We start from the raw sequence: 18,511 nt of genomic DNA, 5'->3' as shown, positions 1-18,511 counted from the left end.
AATGACAAGCCATACCATATTATACCACACAATGAAATAACAGACCATACCATACCATAGCCTACTACAAAATGACCAGTCATAACACACTTTACTATAGAATGACAGGCCATGCAATACAACACTATGCAATGACAGGCCATTGCATACCACACCACAAAACAGCACAGCACTAAAAAATCTTTGACAAGGCCAATAGACCCTGCAAAGCTCAGACCTATTGGCTTTGCTAATGCTTATTTTAATTTTACTTTCCTGAAAACAGTTGTATGGCTCCAATCCCCCTCTGAATTATGGGTTGCCTTGTAGAGTTATAAACAGAGTTATTCAGTGAACAAAAAAACACCAAAGAAAATTTAGGCACTATGGGGCATATTAGCAACTGCGTCTTTGCCGCTTTGGCAGCACTTTTTGCAGCTAAATCGGCAATTTTTTAATCGCCCTATCAGCAACTCTCACTAACAGCTGTTAGCGACAGCTTTCTGGCGAAAGCAAGCATTTTGGGGGCCGTTTTGCATGTCAGCGATATTTATCGCTAATGACATGCAAAGTAGGCATTCCCGACCAAAAGACCACGGAAACAGCCGCTAATAGACCTAACGCCTATTAGCAATGAGGCCCCGGCTCTGGTTAGCGATGAAAACAGTTGCTCTAATTGAGGTTATCGCAGGAATTTTTACATCTACTAAAATCTTGACTTAGCCATTATCCTCAATGGGAGGTGGATTCTAAGGCTCAATCCTTCCTTGCCTATTAGCAAGCTTTACGCTAGCGATAAAAGTTTTATCGCTGTTTTACTTGTTTTTGTGATGGATTTTGCCGCGATCGCTGGATTTTTTATCAAATTGGAGATAGACGTTGGTAATAACGCGCTAGCTCTGCAATAGGATCCAGCGATAGACGGCGATGAAAAAATATGCGCTATTTATCGCACGCTCTTGCTAATATGCCCCCATGACATCTAGAATGACCCATGTCCTTGAAAAAACCTTCAGCAGGTCCCAGAAACAATATCTGACCAGCTAGTTTACATCTTTAATGGAATGCTCAACTCAGGCTATTTTCCTAAGGGTTGGAAAAAAGCCTCAATCCTACTCTCAGTAAAAAAGGCCAGTCTCTCTTCTGCAGAGCACAGCAACTATCGGCCTATATCTTGTCAGCTTTTACCAGCTAAGATTGTAATAGCATTTTTTATAGCACTTACTACCCCTGAGGAGGCATCAAAGTTCTTTGTTGGTGAGCAGCACACTACTCCGGTACCCAAAAAAGATTCTTGGTGAATTAGTATGGAGAGATATGAAATTAATTTGAACAGTGGAGATATGAGTTTGTAATTTGGATTGAAAAGGATAGCAGATGGATAGAAGTGGGCAGGGTTTGCAGGTGTTGAAGTGCTTTTCGGCAGGTAGCATGCTACACCGGAACCCAAATAGTATTAATGGGAAATAAGTATTGTAAAATATGAAATTAGTTCTAGTGGTGGATATGTTAGTCTGTTAGTTGCATTGAAAAAGATAGTTGAGGCATACATGAGGGAAGGTCTAGGAAGAGGTTTTTTTTAGCTCATAGCAGTAGGAGGAGGTTTGGGTTGAGTGAAGGGGAGGTAGAGGGGGGACGAGTCATAGGATAGGGTTTAGAAAGGCTTGTTTGGGAGATCTGAATAGTAAAAGAGGTATGGATCATCTCTAAGGGATCATCAGTCAAGCTTATTTCCATAGACCAATGTGACTAGTCTGACCACCATGCCATTGCTTTCCTTTTACCCGGGACCCACAAGACAAAGGCACCGCAACTGGTGATTCATAAACGCTGGGTCAGAGATACCAGGAACCTTGACCACAGGTAACTGGAGGCTCGCTGTAAATCTGACCTCCCCCCTTGCATTTAACAACGGTCAGTGACCTCAATAATCACTACTCAGCGACTATATCAAACATTCTGGATGACCCAGCCCCACTAAAACTAAAAAGAACACAAATCAAAGACAGAAACCCCTGGTTCACTGGATCCCTCAACCGGGAGAGGAGATCCATCCGGCAAACTGAAAGAATATGGAGACAGCTCCCCTCTGCTGCACATCTAAAACTTCTCTGCCAGGTGAGAAATGCCTACAACAAGAACATCCTCAATTCAAAAAAAGAATTCTTCGGATCGGAACTTGGTAATGCCAAGAATAGACCCCGCAAGCTCTTTGTACTGGTCAAACACCAATCCAATAAACTGGCTAAAACACCGAAAGAAACTCCCAAGTCTCTAATATCATCTGAGGAATTCTACTCTTTCTTCGCTGATAAAATCACAGCCTTATGAAATTAACTCAGTGCCACTACATATTCTCAACCCCTTCCTGACCTGCCCCCTCTTTCTGCGCTGCCCTCACTGGCCTCAACTAAAAATCAAGCATGCTGAACTGACTTCAAGTACTGTGACGAAGACTCCATCTCTAAAATCCTCTCTACTTTAAACCCAACCTCTCTCCAGCAGGGATCGATTCCTGATTCCTTGAAAGCCGGCCAAGTTCTCCGCATTTTTTTAAAAAGTATCTGGATCCAGCCTCTCATGACAACTTCAGACCTATCTCCAACATCCCTGTTAGCCAAAGTGTTAGAGAAGTGTATACAACAGCAACTAAGTCAACACATCAACAACTTCCACCTACTTGATGACTTTCAATCGGGATTCAGACCTGGGCATGGCACTGAAACCACCATGCTCCACATTGTTGACGATGCCCTCCAAGCCCTTGACCAAGGCAAACCTGCCTTCTAATCCTCTTAGATCTATCCTCGGCCTTTGACATGGTCAACTATGAAAAACTACTCGAACCCCTCAAACTCAGGATGGGTTTGGATGGCTCTGTTTTAGAATGGTTTAGCTCCTTCCTCCATAACCGATCACAGAGATTCCAAATTAATGGCAACCTATCTGATCCCTCCCCTGTTACGGTTGGAGTCCCTCAAGGATCAACACTGTCCCCCACCCTCTTCAATCTTTACTTAGAGCCGCTTACCGAAATACTTCGCACCGCTAACATCTCCTACCATATGTACGCGGACGACACCCAAATATACATCAAAATTTCATCGCTCGAGGAGATTCTCTCCCTGAACGAGGACCTGAAACTGACCGTCCAATGGCTCGCCTCCAACCAACTCAAACTCAACGCAAATAAAACTGAATTTCTCCTAATCTCCCCTACAAAAGCCAACCCGGAGATTCAGATGTGGACCAAGGCCATCACAGCCTTAAACTGCCCACCGACCATCGTGAAGTCAGCCAAATCTCTGGGAATAGTCCGCAACTGCAACCTGAATATGCGGTACCACATCAACTCAATGGCTAAATCAGCCAGGTTCCACCTGAGCTAATAATAATAATAATAATAATCCACATTTGTAAAGCGCACAATCACCCGTAAGGGTCTCTAGGCGCTGGGGGCCGTCGGGAAGATTAAGCAAGCTATTGCCCAGAGTCACATGGTGCTGGGCTAACCTGCCGCCGGAGCCGGGGATCGAACCGTGATCCCCAGATTCCAACATCAGTCGCCCTGGCCGCGGCGCCACACCTCTCCCCTACCTAAGGAAGCTTAAACCCTTCATCGATGCTCCCAACATAAAAATGGCCATCCAAGCACTAGTCATCTATAGGCTAGAATATGGCTGTTCCACCCTCTCGGATTTACCCAAGATCTCCCTGGTACCTTTAAAAACCTGCCTCAACACGGCCGCCAGACTACTTACAGCATAAGGAAATACAACCACATCTCTCCATATCTGAAAGTTTTGAACTGGCTTCCCCTCGAGGCCAGAATACAGCTGAAACTGGCATGCATCACACACAAGGCTCTATACAAAAACTCCCCTGCTTATCTAGCACAGAAATTAGTGGTATCTGGAGGAAGCAGAAACTCCTGGTCCGCCAGAGACCTCTTGCTCCAACCTGCCCGTTTTCGGGGGAAAAACATACAATCGGGCTTTTCCCGGGGCCGCACCAAGAATTTGGAACTCTCTCCCACCCGCCATCAGAAGAATCCCTTCTCTGGCATGCTTCAAAAAGTACGCCAACACTTTCCTCATGGGTAAATTCCTCACCTAATCACTGCCTTCAACCACTACAGGGAGCCTGATTACTTTACGAGTATTGCCTTTCCCTCAGATTATCTACTCACTCCACCAAGAAACTGTGGGGTCTTGTACTGATTAACTGTAATTGTAAGCCATACACACGTGTCCCTCTATCCCCTATGTGCCCAGCACCCCTGCCCCTCTCCAATCGTTTGTAAACTGCTGTATTTCTAAGCCTTTTTTGTTCACTTCTGTAAACCTTGTAAAGCACTCTGATACCCCAATGGGTCAAGTTTGCGCTCTATAAAACACTAAAATAAATAAATACATAAATGAGATGATGCAAGGAGGGAGGAGTCGAGAGGGGGTTATGTTGGGTATCACAGTAGTAGAATGAGGCTTGAGATGAACCAGAGAGTGGAGGTAGAGTATATATTGAGAGATGTATAGGATGAGATATAGGATAGTGCATTGGAGATGCTGAATTATAAGTAAAGTAATAAATATAAAGATACATAAGTACATGAGAGGTATAGATGTATGAGGAAGGTAATATATATACATATATATATAGATTTAAGTTGGATTTAATAAACTCATACTTTCAAGTGTTGCTGTACTTTAAGGTATTTGTTGTTATAATTCAATAGTAAAGCAAGTTAGATAAATGGATATGATAATATATTTACTTTTTTATGCAGTCACTTATAGACATGTTAAACCTAGAATAATGTAACTATAAGTAATGTGCACATTTGTTAATCAGATCTAGCAACTATCTATATATTTAAAACATGCTTATTACACACATTTATACAAAGCATTACACATATGTGGGTACACATGGAGGGTCAGATTCACAGAACTAACTTAAGACAAAATCCTAAACTTACTACTTTTGGTATTCACAGAAGTTAGGATTTTGTCTTAAGTTTGTCTTAAGACAGACTTAAGACAGACTTAAGACAAATCCTAACTTAAGTCTGTCTTAAGACAAACTTAAGACAAAATCCTAACTTCTGTGAATACCAAAAGTAGTAAGTTTAGGATTCTGTCTTAAGTTAGTTTTGTGAATTGGGCCCGGAATGTCCAAATAAATGCTATGTACAGAGGGATAGGCTATATATTTATGTTTGAGTATGGTGGTTATGTGGGGAAGAGGCAACTCTTGAGTAGTCTTCTGAAGATAAGGGTACTATCCGGACAAGACTGAGGTCCTTTTTTTTAGCCAGAAGTCTACTCCACCTGCTAACTTATGGTGGCCCACTGTCCTGAACCCCCCTCCTATACCTGTGCAGTCTGCCCGTAATCTTGGCTTTTTATTCGACAGTACCCTTTCCTGTAAAGCCCAGGTTAACAAAGTATCAACGGCCTGTTTCAATAAACTTCGTATGATAAGGAAGATCTTTCCCTATCTTCCTCAGTCCTCCCGCAAAACGATTGTTCAATCACTCATTATGGCACATCTCGACTACGCCAATAGCCTATATGCAGGTGCCCCTCTATATCTTATAGAAAGATTGCAAATCGTTCAGAACGCAGCAGCAAGGCTTATTGGTAACATCCCCGCTCGCAACTCAGTCAGAAGTTACCGAGATGAGCTACACTGGCTGCCCATAGCTAGACGGATTGACTTTAAGATTCTGATCCTTGCCTTTCGGGCTATCCATGGCACTTGCCCGGCCTACCTGAGCAAAAGACTCAAGATATCTTCTTCAGTGAGGCATCTGAGATCCAATAGCCTCCGATTATTGAATGTCCCCCGATTCAGGCTGGCCCGTAGTGGTGGTAGAACTTTCACCGTTATTGCAGCCAGGCTCTGGAACAGTCTTCCTCTGGACCTTAGGTTCATCGAATCGGAACAAGTCTTTCGACGCAAACTAAAAACCTTGCTGTTTCCTAAACGTTAACTTAATTAAAGCTTCCCTGCTGGTCTTTTGGATGGCTCTGAACCTGGTAACCTCTCTTGCGATTTGACCTGTAATCTTAGCGCCGGGACACCCCCGCTGGAGGTAGCCGCGCGCTTTATAAGCTTCTTAAATAAATAAATAAATAAATCCGTGGATCTTATATTTGGGGATAAAGAGTTCCATAGTTTGGCTACTTGATACAGAGAAGGATGTGCCACCCATGGTTTTTCACTTGAATGGTGGGTTTTTGAGGCATGGTGCCAATCTTGAGCGGAGGTTCTTTTGTTAAATGTATTTGGTGATTTTATTCTTGATGCAGAGCAGACATGTTCTGTGTTTCGCTTTGTGGGTGATGCAAGGCAGCTTGAATATGGATCTTCTGGCAAGCGGTAAACAATGGAGAGCCTTCAAGGCAGGGGAGATGTGGATTTGTGGCTTTATATGTAAGAGTAGTATGGCAGCAGAGTTTATAATCCATTGAAGTCTTTTCATGGCTGTGGTTAAAGATGATCCTTGGTAGAGGCTATTGGTGTAATCAAGTTTAGACAGAACAAGAGAGATAATAGCCTGGACATTGTGTGGATATCCCCAGCGGGGCAAGATGCATCCCAGAGTTTTTATAGTAATGAAGCTTGATCGTGCTAGTTTGTCCACTTGGACATTCATTGAGAGATTGGAGTCCAGGGTCATTCCCAGGTTTCTTGCCTCCTTTGATACTTTGGGTGTCCCAGATCATCAGGCCAGGTTGCAAGTGGGTCATTATCTTTCCAATCACCACATGTGAGTATTTCCGTTTTGTAAGCATTCAATTTGAGATGGCTTCATGTCATCCACTGATCTGAGGCAACTGAAAATTTGTGAGTTTCCAATGTCTTTGAGGCTTTCCAGTTGAAGGAGTATTTGTGTGTCATCTGCATAGTTGTAGCACATGAGGTAAAATTGATTGATCAGTGCTGGTAATGACTTCATGTAAATGTTGACAAGCATGGGTGAGATGATAGAGCCTTGAGGGGCACCTGCTTTTGTGAAGTACAGTTTGGACAAGAAAGGGAGGATATGGATAACATTAGTTTTGTTTTAAAAGTAGGATGTGATCCGGTAGAGAGCAGTCCTGTCTATGCTGGCTTCATAGAGTCATTGTGTTAGAGTGTCATGGTCAACTGTGTCAAAGGCAACTGAGAGGTCCAAGAGAAGTAGTGTAGCAACCCCATTCCGATCAACTGTGTTCTTAAGGTCATCCCAGATGGCAATGAGGGAAGATTTTGTGAATCTTTCTGGATGGAATAATCCAGTATGTAAGTCTGGAAGTATGGCATTATTTTCAATGAATTGTGACATCTGGGCGAATGCTGATCTTTCTATCAGTGTGCCCAGGAAAGTTCAATTTTTAATCAGTCTGTAGTTGTCGGGGTTAAGCGGATGCAGATTTGTTTTCTTTAGTAATAGGCGTATGTACGACTTTTTAGATCTTCTGGAAATATTCCCGTAGTAAAGGAATTGTTGATGATTATTTTGGTGTGGCAGCAGTTGTAGTTAGAATAATTTTCTCAAAGATTTGTTGTGGACACGGGCCAGAAGGGCTACCGGCAGGTCTCCTTACTTTGACCAGATCCATAGATTCAATGTGTGATATTTCTTAGAAGGAATGGAGAAGCTAAGTTAGCGTAGCCTTGTAGTGTTTTTTGAAACAGAGTCGGTGCTGGTGGGTTTCCTTTATTTTAGATAGGAGTCCAACATACCTGCTTTGGTTGTGTAATGATTTACCACCATCCCCATCTGTCTACGACAGACCCAGGAACTGATGGCCTTCGGGAGACTCCTCAAGACCTGGCTGTTCGAGCAGTAGCAGCACCCCTGCCCCCCCCCCCCCAGCACCTTGAGACCCTCACAGGTAAGTAGTGCGCTCTACAAATGTACTGATTGATTGATTGCTTGAATTCCTGGGTAATGGAATTAGCTCTTTCTAGGCAATTCGGTTTACGAAATACTGTGAGAATTTTATTAAAATCTTTATTTGCACACTAGCAGCCCGTCCCGACGTATGAATTGGTGACGGCCAGTAGTATATTGTTTTGTAGCATTTCGTTTTGATAGCATTTCTTATCTGTGACAGGCCTGTGAAACGCTCCGATTCACAGTGCACTGCTGATGCACTTAAGAGTGCGCGTTCAGTGGTATGTGAACTCGAGTTTCCCTACTTTATTTTTCCATGCAATATTATATAGCGCGAACTCGACAACATGGCATGAGCACAATTTACATTACAGAAGAACACATTCATTTGTGGTAGGCACGGGAGACAAAGCAATTTGCCTGGATTCACAGGATGTTGAGCTGATGCCGAGATTCGAACGTAGCTCCCCAGCTGTAAAGATCGCAATTCTAGAACTTGTGGCTGGAGGTGTTTCTAAAAGTGTATGTCGGTGCTGCCCATCAATGAGAGAGACCTGTGCATTTTTCATTCGGTGGTGAAAAAATACGAGTATGTTGCTGGAGATGTGGGCCGCCGTGCCACCAATGTACTTACCGGGGGAGGGTAAACACCCATTATTCCGCAACTTTCTTTCCGCATACTTTCATTACGAAAGTACCATGACTCCGCAATGCCATTATAACGCATGGAATTACATTTTATATGCTTTTACCTCGCATACATTTACAACGAAATTCGTTGTAAATGCATGAATGGTAAAAGCATGTTTTTTTTTAAATGTTTGGATAAGTATAGGTATAGGGGTATATGTTTTGGGGTACTGAGGTATGTGTTTTAGGGTGTTTGGGTATTTTAAGGGTTCAGATATAGTTTTGGGTTATGGGGTACAGGGTTAGTTTTAGGGTTTAGGGATAGTTATTGGTTTTGGGGTACAGGGGTATTTTTAGGGTTCAGACTAGGTTTGGGTTTTGGGGTATAGGGGTATTTTTAGGGTTCAGGGGTAGGTTTGGGTTTTGGGGTACAGGGGTATTTTAATGGTTCAGGGCTAGGTTTGGATTTTAGGGTTAAGGGGTAGGTTAGGGTTTTGTGGTACAGGGTTATTTTTATGGTTCAGGGCTAGGTTTGGGTTTTGGGATACAGGGGTATTTTTAGGGTTCAGGGCTAGGTTTCGGTTTTGGGGTACAGGGGTATTTTTAGGGTTATGGGGTAGGTTTGGGTTTTGAGGTACAGGGGTATTTATAGGGTTCAGGGCTAGGTTTGGGTTTTGGGGTACAGGGGTATTTTTAGGGTTTAGGGATAGGTTTGGCTTTTGGGGTACAGGGTATATTTATAGGGTTAAGAATAAGATGGGTTAGTGTTTAAGGGTATTGGGGTATTTTAAGGAGTAAGGGTGGGCTATGAATATGGGGTGCAGGGGTATTTAAAGGGAGCAGGGTGGACACCCGGAGCTCGCTTTTTTTCCCCGTAATCCCGCGCAGGGCGAAACGTAAAAACAATAGTTGATGGACAGAATGCAGAACAATGTCATACATTCACCCCAGTGCAGAGATCTGGGTCTAAATCCATTGGTTTTTTGCACTCCACACCACCACAGTTCAGACATTGCCATATGCAAACTAGCCTTGACCCTGAGCCCAAGCTGCTAAGCCATGTCTTTCCTGGACCAGAATCAAGCATCCTAGGACCGTTTTTTTTTATTGGGGCAAAGACTTTTATTAAGTGCTTAAAAGTTTGTGGTACATAGTTTTCAAGGAAGTGGTACCTACCCCCTTAGGGAAGGCAGTCCACTTCAACTTTTTATTCAATGCATTAAGACATTTACAAATCAACAGTTTGGGGTTCGGAAATGTCTGCAGATAGCGCTTGCAGATTTTAATGGGGCCACTTTAAAGAGTCCAGTGGGGTGGGGGGGTAGTTACAGTTCATCCCCTTTCTCACTTTTCTGCTTGTCCATGACTGCATAGTGTCTAAGCAGGCTGAGCACCATCCTGCGGCACCCTTCTCAGTTCACCACCTCTCCATTGGTCACCAGGCGGGTCCTGGCGAACAGGAGAATGTCTTTAATACAGCAGAGGAGCCTCCAGCACCCCTGGATAGCTTCCTCTGTGTCTGTCCCTGGAAACAGCCCGTACATCATGGACTGTTCAGTAATGTTCTCGTAGGGGATAAGGGCTAGCAGTTCTTGTCGTAAGGCAGCCCTTAGTCTCTGGGCAAAGGGGCAGGCCCAGAAGAGGTGGTGTGCAGATTCCTCTGCGGGGCATCCCCTTGGGCAGTTCCTGTGTGGGCACAGGCCTCTGCTGTGAATGAAGGACCTCACTGGCAGGCCCCCCTTCACAGTCATCCATGCTATGTCCTTGTGTCTGTTTGTCAGACTTGTGGAGGATTCATTCCCCCAACACGTGCGTTGCCGTTGCTGGTGGCAGGTCGCTCACTGGTTTGGTGGTGTCCCTGGTCCTGATCAGTTTGCGGATTGTCTTGGGCTTCCAAAGGCAAGGAGTGACACAGTTCAGCCCAAATTCACCCACAAACTTTTCCTACTCCCTGAGTACCATGGGAAGTCCCAGTTGAAAGTCACTGCATTTTCCCACTTATCCCATCACACCGGGAGAAGGAAAAAGCGGAAGACTTTGTAGGCAGAGTGGTCCTTGTTCATGTTTAACAGGGTTATCCGGATGCAGCCACACACAAAGAAAGCCCTGAGGATCGTTGGGATGTCAGGGACTGCCTTCCCCCCTTTGTGGTGTTCCTTGTGCATGACCGACCGTTTCACCCTGTCCATCTTCAAGTGCCAGACGAAATGGAACACCATGCTGTTGATGGCCTGTGCTACATAGGCCAGGAGTGGCCAGGCCTGTGTCACATACTGGAGCACGGGCAAGGCTTCGTTCCTGAGCACCAGGGCCTTCCCTTCAATGCTCAGGTTCCTCAGGCTCCAGAGACCCAGTTTCTGCTTCACCTTGGCCAAGCGTTCATTTCAGCTCTTCGCTGCCGCCCCTGGTCCTCCAAACCAGACGCCGAGGGAGGGGAAAGGCTCGTTGCAGAGGTCCCATTGCCCGACTTGTCCACGTTTATTTTCGCCCCTGATGCCTTGCCGAAGTCTGTGCACGCCTCCAGCAGGGATTTAACTGATTCTCCATCCGCGCAGAAGAGGGTGACATCGTCCATGTACAGCGAGCACTTGACCTCCTTCTTCGCGTCGCCGGGTGTCTGGATCCCTCTGATGTTTGGGTTCTTCCTGATGTACTCAGCGAGAAGTTCTATAACCAAAACAAACAGAGGTGGCGAGAGCGGGACGCCTTGTCTTACCCCAGACCTGATAGGAAAGGGGTCTGTTTTACAACCATTTACAATGACTGAACTGAAGATGTCTTTATACATTACTTTAACGTAACCGCAGAAGCGCTCCCCCAGCCCAAACCCGTGCAGTACCCTCTCCATGAACTCATGGGAGACGCGATCGAATGCCTTCTCCTGATCTAAACAGACCAGGGTAGCCCGGATCTTGCGGTCCGTGATGTACTGGATCGTGTTCCTTATCAGTGCCAGGCTATCTGCGACCCTGCGCCCCGGGACCCCACAGGTTTGATCTGGGTGTACTAACTCTCCCATGGCGCCCTTCAGTCTATTCACTAGTGTCTTTGCAAGGATCTTGTAGTCTACATTCAGGAGAGACATGGGACGCCAGTTCTTTAGGTCACATCTCTCCCTCTTATGTTTATACAAGAGAGCAATCATTCCTTCCCTCAGAGTGTGGGGCATGATTCCCTCCCTCTCCATCTCCTCATACACATGCAGGAGATCCGGTCCCACTAGGTCCCACAGTGAGGCATAGAACTCAACTTGGAGACCGTCACTACCCGGTGTCTTTCCTGACTTGAAGGATTTAACTGTAAGGTGCAGCTCGTCCAAAGTCAGGGGGGCATTTAGGGCTTCTCTCACTGTTGGGGAAACAGTTCTTGGGATACCAGACATAAACTTGTCTGCCTGATCTCCCTCTGACCTCTTCTCTGAGTAGAGGTCCCCATAGAAATCTGTCACTACCTTCCTAATGTCCTCCCTTGTGTCACAGAGGGTTCCCTCCTTATTGCGCAATTGAACCAGAGGGGTGTGCGCAGAGTGGATTTTCTTAAAGAAAAAGGAGTTGCATTTCTCCCCCTTCTCCAAGTTCTCCACCTTGGAACGGAAAATGATCCTCCTGGATTCGTCATGAAAGTGCTCGCTCAGCTCTTTCTTGACTTCTTCCAGGGGGCTCATGACGTCCCATCCCCGGAGTTGGAGGTCGTGCAGTTCTTGCAGGTCTTGCTGTAGTCTACTGAACTCCCTCTTTCTCCTCCTTTCAACCTGCCTGCCCACATTCTTGAAAATATCCTGGAGCCTGCCTTTGACCCATTCCCACCATTCCCCTGTGGACTCGAATGTGTCTGTCATGGCCTGCCACTGGGTGTATGTCTCCCTCAACACCTCCATCACCCCCTCTTTCTCCAGCAGTGAGCTATTCAGTTTCCAAGTGCCTGGACCTGTCAGAAACTTGCCCGTCCGTTCCCCTTGGAAGTGGATAGCTCTGTGGTCAGAGAAATGAATTGTCACCATTCAATGTTGCTTGAGCTTCACTGATTGAGAGGTGAAGATGAAGTCTATCCTGGAGCGCAAAGAGCCATCGGGGCGACTCCAGGTGAAGTTCCTGGAGTTAACCCCCATGGACCCGATGACGTCTGTCAGGGAGGCCTCACCCACCATCTCCACCAGTAGTTTCGCAGCATCATCCATCCATCCTTCCCCAGCCCTGGCCCCACATCTACCCCCTGCTTCTAGAATACAGTTGAAGTCCCCACCCATCACAATTGTTCTGGAGGTGACCAGCTGTGGCCTGAGGCGCTGAAACAGCTCTCGTCGCTCGCCTACGTCAGAAGGGGCGTACACGTTGATGAGTCTAACTGGCTCTCCTGCCCACGAACAGTCGACGACAAGAGCCCTGCCGCCTTCCAGCTCGGTGACTGAGTCCATCGTGAAACGCCTTCCTCTGACTAAGGTAGCCACTCCCACAAACCTTCTGCTGTTACCCCCAGTCCAAAAGGAAGGCCCTAGAGTCCACTGCTGTTCTAGGTTTGTGTAGGATGTTGCAAAGGGGATGGAGCATTCCTGATTCATGTACACATCACACTCCTGACTGGCAAGGAAACTCAAAGTACTAGCACATCTGCGCCAGTCTCTAATACTTCTGACATTTACGGAAAATAATGAAATAGCCATCATTAATTAGTTTTTAAGAGTAAACTTAATACTTAAAGACTAATTATCAAGTCAAGGCTGAGCATACCCATCCCACTCGGGGTGACAAATGCAAAAACAACAGTTGATGGACAGAATGCAGAACAATGTCATACATTCACCCCAGTACATCGATATGGGCCTAAATCCATCATTTTTTTGCACTCCACACCACCCCAGTTCAGACATGGCCATATGCAAATCAGCCTTGACCCTGTGCCTCATGGGAACAGTCCAGCCCGCAGGGCGGAATGTACCACATGCCCCCAGCGTTTCTCACGCCCTAGCACATGCCCACAGCACAATGCAGACACTCCCACAAGGGACTACTTTGCTGGCACAGTTCTTTTACCTTTTAAATGTATATGGTGGGAGTCTGCATAACCTATGTCCTTCTGCTTCAACTGCCCTTTCTAACGCTGTATTGGGTGTTGTGATTGGTGCTGTGGTTCCTGAGATTACCCGCCTCAAAGGTGTGGGCTCTCTCTTTATTATATTACTAGCAGCCCGCCCTAGCGTTGCCCGGGGCAGAAGGGGGCTGGGGGCAGCATTTCAGGCTTGCGTGCACCTTACCTCAGCCCTTGCTCCCAGTCGCACAAACTCTGGCCCCCGCTCCAGTCCGCCTCACTTCACCGCCCCCCACTACTCTCACTTAAATGTCTGCACCAAATGTGAAAGCCGTTTTAAAACCTATCATTTATTTTGCTATACCGCTCCAGTCCGCCTCACTTTCACCGCCCCCACTACACCAAGCCAGTCTACACGCCCCGCTGCAGTCCGCTATCCCGCTCCATTCCGCCTCACTTACCGCTCCTCCCCGCGTACTTCACCGCTCCTCCCCGCGTTTCACATACCTCATGGCGCTGCAGTCTTGCTACGTTCTCCACTCCTCCATGCGCTGTTGTCCTCCATTCCGCTCCAGTCTGCCTTACTTCACCGCTCTTCCCCGCGGTTCACGTACCTCATTCCCTCCAGTCTGGCTAAGTTTTCCACTCCTCCCCGCGCTGTTGTCCGCTCCTCCTCGCGTTCCTGTCCTCCGATGATGTCAGCACACACGTTGTTAGCACACACCGCTGGCGCTACTTCTTAGGTACTACTTTTTTTTATTGTTTATTTTTTAAATAATGTTTTTTTTATAGCCTATGTCCATCTACTGGACCCCCCCTTTCCAACGCTGTATTGGGTGGTGCGATTGGTGGTGTACTTTTCGAGTTTACCTGGCTCAAAGGACACAGGGGCATATTACCAAGCAGAGCGATAGACAATTATCGCCGCTTTAGCGGCCGTTTTCGGCCGCTAAGCGGCGATAATTCTATCGCTCTATTAGCAAGCGGTCGCTAACAGCAGTTAGCGACAGCTTTAGGCGATAGCAAGCGGTTTGGGGCCCGCTTTGCATGTCAGCGATATTTATCGCTAATGACATGCAAAGTGGGCATACCCAACCTGTTAGCGACTGAAATCGGTCGCTAACGTCGCTATCGCCTATTAGCAAAGCAGGCGTAGCGATGGAAATATTCCCGCTATCGCCAAAAACGAACGCCTGCTCTGACCAGTTCTTAGCAATGTTATCCAATGGGTGGTGGATAACATGGCTAAGAGCATTTTGTCGCTAATGTGTGAATATCGCTGTATTTTCAGCGTATATTCACGCTATCGCCGGAAAATGTATCGCTTTGGAGATAAACGTTGCTAATAGCACGTTATCTCAGCGATAATTTCCGGCGATGCTTAGCGATAAAAAATTCGTTGCTAAGCCTCGTTAGCGATAAATATCGCTAATCGTTGGTAATATGCCCCACAGTTCTCTCTTTATAATAGTAGTATAGATAGATAAAGGTTTTTGAAACAATCATGTACCAATAGAATTATTTATTGTTTAACTAAAAGCACTGCTTACTATATTTTCATTTTTGTGAGATGGCTTTATGTATTTTAGTATGTAACGATAATTATGTATTTTTTATTAACTAAAGGTATGTCAGATTTCTGTTTAAAACTTTTTTTTAAAACACAACAAAAACTCTGGAATAGGCTACTTCACCCACATTCCACTGTTAAAACAGTTTTACTTTTACATACTACAAAACATATAACTAATTCACAAAAGTGTGCATTGAAAAATACCAGTCAGTGAGAGAGGTCATTTTGGGGTTCCCCCTAACCTAGGGGGAGGACCAAGCAGGTGCCTTGAACACAAAGAGCATATCATGCTCAATGATTATGATGGTCCCATCCTCCTAGGACCACCCCAAGCAAAGTTATGGGCAAAAGTATAATGTCAACCAAAGGCCCCGCAAAGCATTATGGGGCGAGATTCTAGAGTTTAGTTAATATTATAGTATTAGCTCTCAGCTGAGCCTGAGAGCCTGCTCCTTGAGGAATGTTTTGATATTGGATACTATAATATTCACTGCACCCTAGAATATTAGTATTCAAATAATTCTACAAAGAGCTGCAGTTCACCTCGTCGTCCCCAGTTGTCCCCGATGAGGCAAATGCAATAGCATTTAAAATATTATACATCGAGCTGCAGTTCACCTCGTGGTCCCTAGATGTCCCTGATGAGGCAAATGCAATAGCATTTAAAATATTACACATCAAGCTGCAGTTCACCTCGTCGTCCCTAGATGACCCTGATAAGGCAAATGTAATAGCATTTAAAATATTATACATCAAGCTGCAGTTCACCTCGCCGTCCCTAGATGTCCCTGATGAGGCAAATGCAATAGCATTTAAAATATTATACATCAAGCTGCAGTTCACCTCGTCCTCCCAAGATGTCCCTGATGAGTAAAATTCAAAAACATTGAAACCCTTTCATGAATGCTAAAACTGATGCTAATCTTATCCCATCATGCTTTGCAGGGCCTTTTAGTTGTATTTTTGCCCATAACTGTGCTTGGGGTGGTTCTAAGAGAATGGGACCTCCACTGAATTACTATTTAAAGGGAGCAGGAATGTATAGAACCTACGAAGAAAAAACAACACTCGTGACGGAATGCCCCCAGCGATTGTCACGCCCCCAGCACACACACACAGCACAATGCAGACACGCCCACAAGGGACTACTTTGCTGGCACGGTTCTTTTACCTTTTAAATGTATATGGTGGGCGTCTGCATAGCCTATGTCCTTCTGCTGCAACTGCCCTTTCCAACGCTGTATTGGGTGTTGTGATTGGTGCTGTGGTTCCTGAGATTACCCGCCTCAAAGGTTTGGGTTCTCTCTTTATTATATTAGTATAGACTAGCAGCCCGTCCCGACGTTGTCCGGGTATGAATTGCTGCCGGCCAGTAGTATATTGTTTCGTAGGATTTAGTTTTGATAGCATTTCTTATCTGTGACAGGCCTGTGAAAGGCTCCGATTCACAGTGCACTGCTGATGCACTTAAGAGTGCGCGTTCAGTAGTGTGTGAACTCGAGTTTCCCTACTTTATTTTCCGTGCAATATTATATACCGCGAACTCGACAACCTGGCATGAGCACAATTTACATTACAGAAGAACACATTCATTTGTGGTAGGCACGGGGAGGCAAAGCGATTTGCCTGGAATCACAGGATGTTGAGCTGATGCCGAGATTCGAACGTAGCTCCCCATCTCTAAAGTTCGCAATTCTAGAACTTGTGGTGGGAGGTGTGTCTAAAAGTGTATGTCGGTGCTGGGGATCAATGAGAGAGAGAACTGTGCATTTTTCCAATCGGTGGTGAAATATGAGTATGTTGCTGGAGATGTGGGCCGCAGTGCCACCAATGTACTTACGGGGGAGGGTAAACACCCATTATTCCGCAACTTTCTTTCCGCATACCAAAATCCCGCATACTTTCATTACGAAAGTACCATGACTCCGCAATGCCATTATAACGCATGGAATTACATTTTATATGCGTTTACCACGCATACATTTACAACGAAATTCGTTGTAAATGCATGAATGGTAAAAGCATGTTTTTTTTAAATGTTTGGATAAGGCAAGTATGGGTATAGGGGTATATGTTTTGGGGTACTGAGGTATATGTTTTGGGGTGTTTGGGTATTTTAAGGGTTCAGATATAGTTTTGGTATATGGGGTACAGGGGTATTTTTAGGGTTCAGGTCTAGGTTTGGGTTTTGGGGTATAGGGGTATTTTTAGGTTTCAGGGGTAAGTTTGGGTTTTGGGGTACAGGGGTATTTTAAGGGTTCAGGGCTAAGTTTGGTTTTGGGGTACAGGGGTATTTTTAGGGTTCAGGGCTAGGTTCGGGTTTTGGGATACAGGGGTATTTTAGGGTTCTGGTCTAGGTTTGAGTTTTGGGGTACAGGGGTATTTTTAGGGTTTAGGGGTAGGTTTGGGTTTTGGGGTACAGGGGTATTTTAAGGGTTATGGGCTAGGTTTGGGTTTTGGGGTACAGGGGTATTTTAGGGTTATGTGGTAGGTTTGGAATTTGGGGTACAGGGGTATTTTTAGGGTTCAGGGGTAGGTTTGGGTTTTGAGGTACAGGGGTATTTATAGGGTTCAGGGCTAGGTTTGGGTTTTGGGATACAGGGGTATTTTTAGGGTTTAGGGATAGGTTTGGGTTTTGGGGTACAGGGTATATTTTTTGGGTTAAGATGGGTTAGTGTTTAAGGGCGTTGGGGTATTTTATAGAGTAAGGGTGGGTTATAATTATGGGGTGCAGGGGTATTTAAAGTAGGGGTGGGCGGAATTGGCGCGAACTTAGTACAATAAATCCGCAATATTTCGTTCCATCAGATTTTCAAATATTAAAACAGAAACCTCATATATTCAACGTAAAATAACAAGTATTTCTACTTGCTAAAATGCATATAGTCATTTCACAAAAGTGAAATTAGCTTCCAGCAAGCAGTGAGAGAGGTGATGATTTTGAGATCAAGCCCCTGCAAAGCATTATGGGACGAGATTTGCAGTGGGAAGTGAATATTATAGTATCCAAATAATTCTACAAAGAGCTGCAGTTCACCTCGTCGTCCCCAGTTGTCCCCGATGAGGCAAATGCAATAGCATTTAAAATATTGTACATCAAGCTGCAGTTCAACTCATGGTCCCTAGATGTCCCTGATGAGGCAAATGCAATAGCATTTAAAATATTACACATCAAGCTGCAGTTGACCTCGTCGTCCCTAGATATCCCTGATGAGGCAAATGCAATTTATTTATTTATTTATTTGCATGTTTGTATGGCGCTATGAATCGACTCCCGGAGGAGTATCTCCGCGCCTTTGGCAGCAATTTAAGAACAGCAACTAGTCGCAGTTTAGAAACAGAGCCCTAAGCTATCTAATAGTTAAAAAGGAACGTTTTGAGCTTCTTCCTAAAAGGGAAATGTTCCCTGCATACTC

General features: G+C 45.3%; 2 long non-coding RNA genes across 2 annotated transcripts in view; one reads left to right on the top strand and one right to left on the bottom strand.

Moving 5' to 3' along the window:
- Positions 1-18,511, top strand: part of LOC144784384 (uncharacterized) — a 623,310-nt gene that overhangs the window by 363,656 nt on the left and 241,143 nt on the right. The gene's annotated exons all lie outside the window — the stretch shown is intronic.
- Positions 1-18,511, bottom strand: part of LOC144784519 (uncharacterized) — a 182,797-nt gene that overhangs the window by 119,825 nt on the left and 44,461 nt on the right. The window lies entirely within an intron of this gene.

The sequence above is a fragment of the Lissotriton helveticus genome, chromosome 1_1 (assembly GCF_964261635.1).
Source record: "Lissotriton helveticus chromosome 1_1, aLisHel1.1, whole genome shotgun sequence".
Taxonomy (NCBI): domain Eukaryota; kingdom Metazoa; phylum Chordata; class Amphibia; order Caudata; family Salamandridae; genus Lissotriton; species Lissotriton helveticus.
Note: the sequence above shows the minus strand (reverse complement) of the source record. Positions and strands in the feature narration are given on the sequence as shown.